Here is a 9,254-nt window from a genome sequence, read left to right as displayed (position 1 = left end):
TTAAGCTGTGACCACCTTAAGACCACCTTGCCTTCCCTGGGATCTAACCACAAAGAGCAACTGACATTTCATTAACTGTTATAGATTCAGACTCTGCTCAAATCAACATAAGGGGCACCCCACCACCCCTGAGTGTTGGATATTCTTATCACCTTCTGTCAGGACTGATAACGGAAAGAGAACTGGGGAAAAACACTCGTATGTGCTGCTTTGGAATCATTATTAACCCAAATGAAAACTTTCACACCATCACACTGGATTGTTTTTTAAATTTATAATTTATTGATTGATTGATTCTAAGTAAGGAACTAGCAAAAGGGAATTACATAATAGAAATCAGCAGAATATTAAACATAAATTGTTCCTCTGTTAACATTTCCATTTACGCATTTAGCAGACGCTTTTATCCAGAGCGACTTACAAAGTGCTTTGCATCTGATCACAGAATTCATCCTAGATAATGGCACAGATAGGCCAGAATTCAACCTATCCTTGAGTCAGACTACTACTAAACTACAGGAATAAATGTCATTACCTAGTGTTAAGGTCAATGTGCAACAAGAGCTTACTTAAGTGTAACACAGAGCACATGAAATGAACACGCAGAAGTGTTGAGTTTGCTAGGGTTTCACAAATTGTCAGGCAGGAGTAGTTGTGGTGAAAACAGCTAGAGAAAAGTAAACAAAGAGCAAGGTCCAGTTGTCCAAAAGTTATCTGTATGGAGAACCTTCACCATGGGACTGCATGTGCCGTGAGAACAAATACACTCACTGCAGGGGCGCAGATGGCACTGGGGACGGGGGGGACATGTCCCCTCCAGATTTATATTGACCCCATCCGAAATCTAGCATCTACAAGCATAAACGTATATATTGTACAGCTTGGTCCCCCTCACTTCAGAATTTCCATCTGCGCCGATGACTCACTGTACCACCATTACACTGTATAATTTGAATATTGGTCTACAAGTGGAACAGAGGTCATGAAATGGATCTGAAAAACACACAGTCTATGGAACATAGATAGTTTTACATATTCCATGTATGCTGTTACACTGTTACATCACTACACTGTTACACTGCTACACTGTTACCATGCTACACTGCTTACCTGTTACACTGTGTTCTTACACTGTTAAAAACCTAAGAACAATTAAAAAATGAGACAATAGAAGAAGAAACACCAACGTTAGAACATGAGATAGCAACTATTTAAATAACAAAGCCAGCAAGGTGGAATACAATATCCTGTAACTGGAGCCTGTTGTTGTTCGAATGAATAATTTCCTGAGGATGCTCATGGTGGACAATGAGGCAGCATCGTGCCATTTAAACAGAAACAAATATAAAGAGGGTGTGCAGGGTCGGTCCAGTAAGCCTGGTGTTCCATCTGACTGATAGATTGCAATGCTTCAGAAATTGCGCCTGTGTGCTGTTTAGCTCGCTTTGCTAACTATTCCACAGAGGATTGCATTGCTTTTCAATGGTGAAGTTGTTCAGTGCGGACGTAACATTAGAGGGAAATAAATACTAAAGCAGGATTTATGAACAACTGTTAAGAATCACGGTTAAGAACAACTGTTAAGAATCTCATTGTCTTCCATTCCTAATGCTGTTGCTGGTGGGTTTTATTCTAGACACTGTACACATGTAGGAAGAAGTATAAAAAGGTATCAACGCTCTTTGTGTAAGGTCTTGAAGGGCTGGACCTGGTCTACCACCTGCCACCTCCAGGCCGAGGAACCCCAGAAGGGAGGAGGTCTGATGTTTTCTTCCTTCTACAACAAAGCTCCTTTGTCTTGAGAAATTTCCTCACGTCAGGCTGTGGATTATCACAGCAATTCAGGGAAGCTGGAAAGAGAACTCTCGCTCTTAATTTGGCCAAAACAATCAGAAACATACTTACATTTGATTAAACTTAAACAAAAAATACCCTTTGTCATGAAAAGCACTGTGGGTGAACTTGTAGGGTCTTCTCCTGCACCTTGCTTTCTTTTTAAAGTAAACAAAAGGTTAAGATTGCTGCAGAAATATAGGTCTTTACATCTCAACAGCAGACATGTCTGAAATCGTTAAAGAGCTTGGAATGTGGTTTTACCTCAGTACTAGAATGAAAGTTGTTTCCTGCCATGCCTGAGGAACAGAATCTTATAATCCAACAGCCAGCCAGATATTCGTACCAGCATGTTCCCCAGCAGAAGATTCCCTGAGAAATGTCACATTTCAGATTATGAGGTCCTTTTGAGTGTTGGATATGTGACGAGATGGAAATGACCCATTACCGCCCAGTAAAACAGGATGGTTGTCACGTGGGTGGCACCCCTCAGCACTGGCAAGGCCTGGTCTCCGAGGTTTCCCATCACATTCCTAAAACCCTGCCGCCACCCCTTTGCATGTCCTGTCAAGAACGTTTTCCTCCTCTTTGTTTTTGTAGTTGAGCTTGGCTACGCTAACTTGTTACACTAGCAGCTTCCTGACTCTGTGTCTGGATGGTGCATGACTAGCAACCGGCTACAGTTTAAAAGAACAGCAGAGTTCAGGAAGAAACTACACAGGTGAGAAGACCCAGATCTCCCAGTCTTTAGCCTTGAAACACCTGGTCTGGTCTGGACCTCATCGATTTCATGTTTCTGCTTGGAGATGCTGGGGTGTAAGACGGTGGTCAGAATGCGGCTTTGGGTGCACCACCAGAACACAAGCACCGTGTTCTGTTCAGTCTGGTAGGAGATGCAACATACTGCTGATGTAACACACTGAGTAGGAAGCAGCGTGGCGATGTCACACCTGTTAAAATCTCAGAAGAGGAACACGGGCTGCTCGCCAGTCACATTCACAGCTCGGTTGTAGCTGTCGGCAACGCACTCTGCAGACGAGCTGTAGTCTGGTCGGGAACACAATGCAAAAACCCTGTGGCAATCTGTCTGTATTTCAGACTTTATGTCCCCAGATAAGATAAAGGTGAAGGTAAATCCATTTGGCTGATGCCTGTTTATTATATACTGCAATATGTAAATGAGCTGCAAAACCGATCACAAACATTTCTGCTGAACAGTGTTATGAGAGCGGGGAGCATTGTGAACAATCTCAGACATTCTGGAAGAATCCTCTATGGATATTGTCTCTGACACATTACTTAATCAATGTAAATATGTAGCAATACTATTCTATTAGAAATGATTTTGGTGTAAAACTGGTGTAAAACGAGCTTAAATCAAACTGAACAACAATAGGTCCTGAAATCATTTTCTTATTCGTGACATTTGATTTCATGCAAGCAAATAGGATTGCAGTCTGTAGTGAATGTCTGTTACACAAAACAATAAAATGAGCTTGTTAAACTATATTTGAAATAATGTCATCTGCAGACACGTGTAAATACAAAATCTTTATGTAGCTGTTTCACTATTATGAGAAAGTAACTCACTGGACATGTGACTGACTGCTACATGGGCATTTAGAAAAAATGCATCTTGATCCATGGATTTTGGAATGTATTGCATGTTTTTTTTTGTACATACAAGTATTTTTGTTTTGTTATTTTTTTTAGAGCGGGGGGGGGGGGGGGGTCAGACAATTGTGTGTGTGAGAGGACACCTGCAGTGCTCTGAGAGGGGGTGTGGCTTCCTTTGTTTCTGTGAATTCGGACGGGTAGTATCTCACCTGTGAATGGCTGCTGAACAGTAACCATGGAAATAACAGCACGACGGTGGCGAATGGCGCATTGTGTACTATGTCTTCCATCCGCGCAGTTAGCACAGTCTCTCTCATTCTCTCTCACACACACCCGTCCGATCCCAACAACCCGCTTTACGTATTAGTGCTGCTGACGTGAATCATGACGGAATGACACACCGAAAAACTGTTACGCATTACTACACCCTCCTTGAAATGACCACCCTGAAGTCCCAGACCTCTTATCTTTACAGGTTTACAAGATCAAACTCTGGAAAACACACCAAGGTCGAGTGTGTGCCAGGTGCACGTTTGAAGATAGAGAAAAACCCAACTTCACAGCGGACGATCGCGCTACCTCTGGACCTAACATTGAGGAACCACAAAACAGTCTTACATTGAATACCAGAAAGAAATGTGTGTGTGTGTGTGTGTGTGTGTGTGTGTGTGTGAGAGAGAGAGAGAGAGAGAGAGAGAGAGAGAAGAGAGATAAATGAGAGGACATCTATAGGAAGAAGAGAAAAACAGAGGTGAGATCTGGAGATCTGGTTTCTTCTCAGGAAAGCCTTAATCCCTCCTCTCCCTTCCTCCTCTCTTTCTCTCTCTCCCTTCAGCTGGTCTCATTCTCTCACTCCACCTTTTCAGCACCCCTGCCTTGCCCCTTCTCTCCCTCTCTCTGCATTCTGGACAGCACCATCGGGGTCGGGGCCAGGTCGAAATGGTCGATGTAGTGGTCTGTCCTCTTTACCAAACTGCCCTGCACGTTGATGATCAACCTCTTTTTCTCACTCTCATCACTTATGCTCTACCCTGCCATTTGTATGGCAACAGCACAAAACGGCTTCCTGAACAAACAAATGCTCAGAAAGTAAAGGAGCCAGGTATTTTAACACACACACACACACACACACACACACACACACACACACACACACACACACACACACACAAGTACACATACAGCCAAATTCTTAGTGGTCGCTTAGCCCGATAAATCACCTCTAGGGTGTTCACTGCTTGCTTACTTTCTCCCTTTCTTGCTTTCTCACACACTCACTCTAACACACACACACACACACACACACACAGTAGCACACACACACACACACACACCACACACACACACACGCAGTAGCACACACTAGCACACACACACACACACACACACACACACACACACACACACACACACACACACACACACACAGAAGCACACACACACACCACACACACACACACACACCACACACACACACACACACACTAGCACACACACACACACACACACTAGCACACAGATGTTTTACTCTTCTACATTGTCTAAGGCTCATGACCTCTCTTTGGCTCTCTGCTTCACTTTCATCCCTTCACTTGTTTATTCTCTCTCTCTCTCTCTCTCTCTCTCTCTCTCTCTCTCTCTCTCTCAGTCTTCAGCCTGGCTCTGTTTACATCTTTCTTTTTTACCAGGAGATTCCCTTGCAAATACAATTTGATTCTTACGTCAACAACTAAAAATGGAAAACACTGCATTGTCATTCCTTTTAAACTTTGTTTACATTGCATTTCTATTTGTTTACAGTTTCATTTCAGTGTAGATTTTCAGTATGGGTGTAAGAACAGTGTGTGAGAATGTATATGAAGGGGAGACAGTGATTTATGTCTAAAAGCAAATCATCCCTTGTCCTCCCCTCATAAGGAGGACAAGGCAGTGGTCTTTATCTGCCACTAGTCCTCCTCTGTCTTTCAGTCCCTGTCTCTCTTCCCAGCCTCATTCTCTAACTGGGTCTTCAAACCTCCCCCTACATCTGCCTTATCTGTCACTCGAAATCAACCTATGGACCCATTTGTAAACCAGTGCGCGCATAAACACTCACACACACACACACACACACACACACACACACACACACACACACACACACACACACACACACACACTCACACACACACATACACACACATACACATACACATACACACACACACACACACACACACACACACACACGGTTCAATTAATGGATGCTCAGTCTTTGACATAGTGCCACTGAGCCATCTAAACCATCTACTACAGTAATGGAACACATCACGTCTCCCATTTCACCTTCACAGTATGAAGGAATGGCATTATTTGTAAAGCTCAAATATGTATTGACTAATTTAATTGTAAACTGTTTGGGTTTTACCTCTTCTTCATTTGGTAAACTAAGAATTGAGAGAAAGAGAGAGAGAGAGTGCACCAATACAATCACAACAAATCTCACAAATAATTAGGGCTGGCATTCTGGTTCTCCAAAACTTCCCAACCTTTGGAATAATTGTTATAGGTGAACTAGAAAAACTCAGAATAGCAGTCTGCCTGTATATAGGACTACTTCACCAGCTGTTGTTGAAAGGTGTTTTCAAGCCCTTGTGTTCTCCCCATATACTTACAGACAAATGATTGAATTTTTCTTTGTTAAAATTTTTATTACTATTACTATTATCTATTTTTATGTGGACCAAACTAAATATATTTTAACAGCATGGTCCAAAACTCTAATCATATTAGCCAAGTTGTATCAGTGACTCACCTACACAGCTTGTGTCTTTCAAATAGCAAGTGATATCACATTACCTGCAAAAATCCATCGAACAGCTCGAGTCAAATCTTCTTACTGGGCCAGGACAACCTGATTAAAACTGCAAAACAAATATATCCTGCAGACCAGTTACGAAACGGAATGCTATAATTCTGCTATGACCATCTGCCATGTGGAAACCTTGAGGAATCTTGAGAAAGGCAAAACCAAAGATATTTTTATGGATAGCAGGGAAAAAATCCATCACAACAGTGCGAAGGTGAAACCTTAAAGCAATTGGCTAAACTTTAATCAAATGTTTTGGGGGAGTTAGGAGAAAGTTAGCATGCTGATGTAGCCCTACCACTGAGCAAAGACTGCTTTCCTGATTAGCCAGGTACCAGGTTCTTCTGAGGGGCTGCATCATGTCACAGGTGTTTATGGGTCCTGGTCTTCAACATATGTGATGTGTTTGAACAAATCAGAGAGTTGAATCGTCATACTTCGGGTACGGGAGACGCCAGACAACAGTATTGCTGGGAACTCAAGGCAAACCTGTCAGCTCATGTGATTCTTCCTCACACGTTTTCTTAACCCTGTTGAACGCCACTCCTACTTTACAGGCCAGTGTTTGGGAAAATCACCCAGTCTAAAGGGCCAAGAATCGATTGCTGGGTTGGTAGATTGAGTTGAAATTGGGCATAGAGGTTGTTTTCTTGAGCCTGCTTTAACAACTTAAATGAGTAGCCTATTTAATGTGTCGAGAAAAGAAAAATAATGGATCTAAAACGTCTGAAAGATTAGGTTTCATCTGGCTCTCGAGTGGCATCTGAGTGCACGAGGACGTCCAGAGCAGCAGGACATTTCTGAATCCGATAAACGTCTTACAGTGGAGGACTGCTGCGTCCACATCCAAATGCCTATTCACAAAGACTATATGGCATCTGGAAATAATTGTTAGGATATTTTAGAAACTTAATGTAAGAGGTTCTTAAAAGATCAAGAAACATGAAACAAAAACATCTAGAATTTTATGTATTAAATGTATTACTCAGACCAAATGGAAAATAGAAACAACAGTAGAAACACAGATAAACAATAATTACGTTTCTCTGAATATTTCTTTTACAGTAGGCTACTCTATTTACAACTACAAGCGAAAATATAGGGGGGAAAAGTAAATATTTTACAAGTTACACTTCTTTATGTCATTTCTGACTGGTCTGCAACGTATTCACTCAGCCAACAAGATCTCCTTTGAATCAAATCCAGTTTAACTGGATTTAACTAACTACAATAAAAAAAAAAACTGAGGAATGCTGACACTAGCTGGTGAGATCTGGTAGTGCAACAATAAATAATTCTATTAATTCAGCCTCTAATGGCTGTTGAAGGAAGTAGGACATAGGAGACATAAGTGAAAGGAATTAGGATTATTGGGACACGGCTAATGTAAACGTACACTGGTAACAGAGAGAAGCTAGGGAGAGAGGGTGAAAATGGGCACTTGGTTTATCAGCCCTGCGGGGGGGACGTCAGGTTGTGGTCATGTGTTCATGTGGAAGGGCCTCAGAATTTTGAACTCCCCAACAGATTGATTTTTCATTTTGGTAGCAGTTTCAGTGACTCACATGAGAAGCATAGATTTAACTGTGTGAATGAATTCCAATGTGTGGCAAACATACGCATGTCTTTCCAGTAAATGTGTGTGAGTTTGTGGGCGAAAGAGAAGAGTGTTGAAGAGTGTTCTCCATTAGCACTGTTTTCCTTACTGTCCTCTCTTTCCATTCGATCCAGGCTTTCCAGCAGGTAGTCCACTTTGTGTTTGATTTGAGTCAGCTCTTTCTTAATAGTCTGCAGATCATCAGCCCTCACTACACACACACACACACACACACACACACACACACTTATCTGTTTGCTTTTCCACAGCCCCACTGTTCTTATATTCACATGCTTGATGTGTGTGTGTGTGTTTACACTAACTTATGTAGGAGGAGCGCTGGGTCTTGGTACGATGGCTGCCTCCACTCACGCTGACCCGCGGCCTCTTCGAGGGGATCACCGCCCCGGAGAGTGGAGGAGATGGAGGAGGAACCCTGTGGAAACGCAAACACGCCCACACACACACACACACACACACACACACACACACACACACACACGCCCACGCATGTCAGAGGTCATGAATGATCTAACATGTGACTAATTACCAGACATACATACGTGTCATTCCCTACATATAATGTCTCTCAAGCAAAGACCGACAGCAGGCGGAAGGATACAAACCTGTAGGCCTACATATCTCCAGTTGAGCGCTTGATGGTCTTCGATTTGTGAGGTTTTGGTTCCCCTGCCAGATTAATGTCTGACAGACACTGAGAATAATGAGAGATGATTATCTTCTCAACTGCATGGATTAAAATGCATTCAAATTAAAGATTTGAAAAATATTAGGAAATGTTTCCAATTGGCTCATGATGGCACCTGAGCTGCAAAAATAAACGGCATTCTGAGATTTCTGAGACATGCCAAAGTTTTGTTGAGGAGTTGAAATGGGGGGTGTGGGGTCAGGGGGTTTGGGAGACTGACTCCCACATCTACAGTATTAGCTGAACTGCCCAAGGAAGACATTTTCCTTCAAGTTTTGGTTCTGAAGTATTATTCCTTAACTGTGTCCAGCATGGACGTAATTTTGATTTCATAGGTGGGGGGGACACAAATTTGGTTGATGGGGGGTGGCGAATGAAAATTGTCGGAGCGGTCGTTTTCTGCATGGTCCTAGCGCTAGATTCGTCGCTATTTAAATATTAGTTTTTAACCGTTAAAAAAAGGGGGGGGGGCATGGCTTTGTCGCTATAAATATTTGGTTTTACCAAAATTACGTCCGTGGTGCCCAGGGAGGTTCTCTTTACCATTGTTTCCTCTCGTTTGCATGTTAGGGACCCAAACATTTGTAAAGCTGCTTTAGGACAACTTCTGTTATAAAAAGCATTATAAATAAACTTGACTTGAGTTGCCT

The 9,254-nt window shown here is 42.4% G+C and overlaps 2 long non-coding RNA genes across 3 annotated transcripts; one reads left to right on the top strand and one right to left on the bottom strand.

Annotated features, from left to right (window-relative positions):
• Window positions 1-266: 266 nt before the first annotated feature.
• Window positions 267-2,488, bottom strand: LOC143519043 (uncharacterized). Of its 2 annotated transcripts, XR_013132345.1 has the most exons (4): window positions 2,282-2,488; window positions 2,098-2,205; window positions 1,933-1,991; window positions 267-1,850 (listed from the first exon to the last, which is right to left on the bottom strand). It is a non-coding gene; the product is annotated as an uncharacterized LOC143519043 (long non-coding RNA). The 2 variants fall into 2 exon arrangements; XR_013132344.1 differs by lacking the exon at window positions 2,282-2,488 and having other exon boundaries at window positions 268-1,850; window positions 2,098-2,266.
• On the top strand, window positions 2,367-8,732 carry LOC143519048 (uncharacterized). Its single transcript, XR_013132347.1, has 3 exons — window positions 2,367-2,554; window positions 3,926-4,201; window positions 8,227-8,732. It is a non-coding gene; the product is annotated as an uncharacterized LOC143519048 (long non-coding RNA).
• The last annotated feature ends 522 nt before the right edge of the window (window positions 8,733-9,254 follow it).

Source organism: Brachyhypopomus gauderio, chromosome 1 (assembly GCF_052324685.1).
Source record: "Brachyhypopomus gauderio isolate BG-103 chromosome 1, BGAUD_0.2, whole genome shotgun sequence".
NCBI lineage: Eukaryota > Metazoa > Chordata > Actinopteri > Gymnotiformes > Hypopomidae > Brachyhypopomus > Brachyhypopomus gauderio.
The sequence above is the reverse complement of the archived record's forward strand: the minus strand, read 5'-3'. Positions and strand labels throughout refer to the sequence as shown.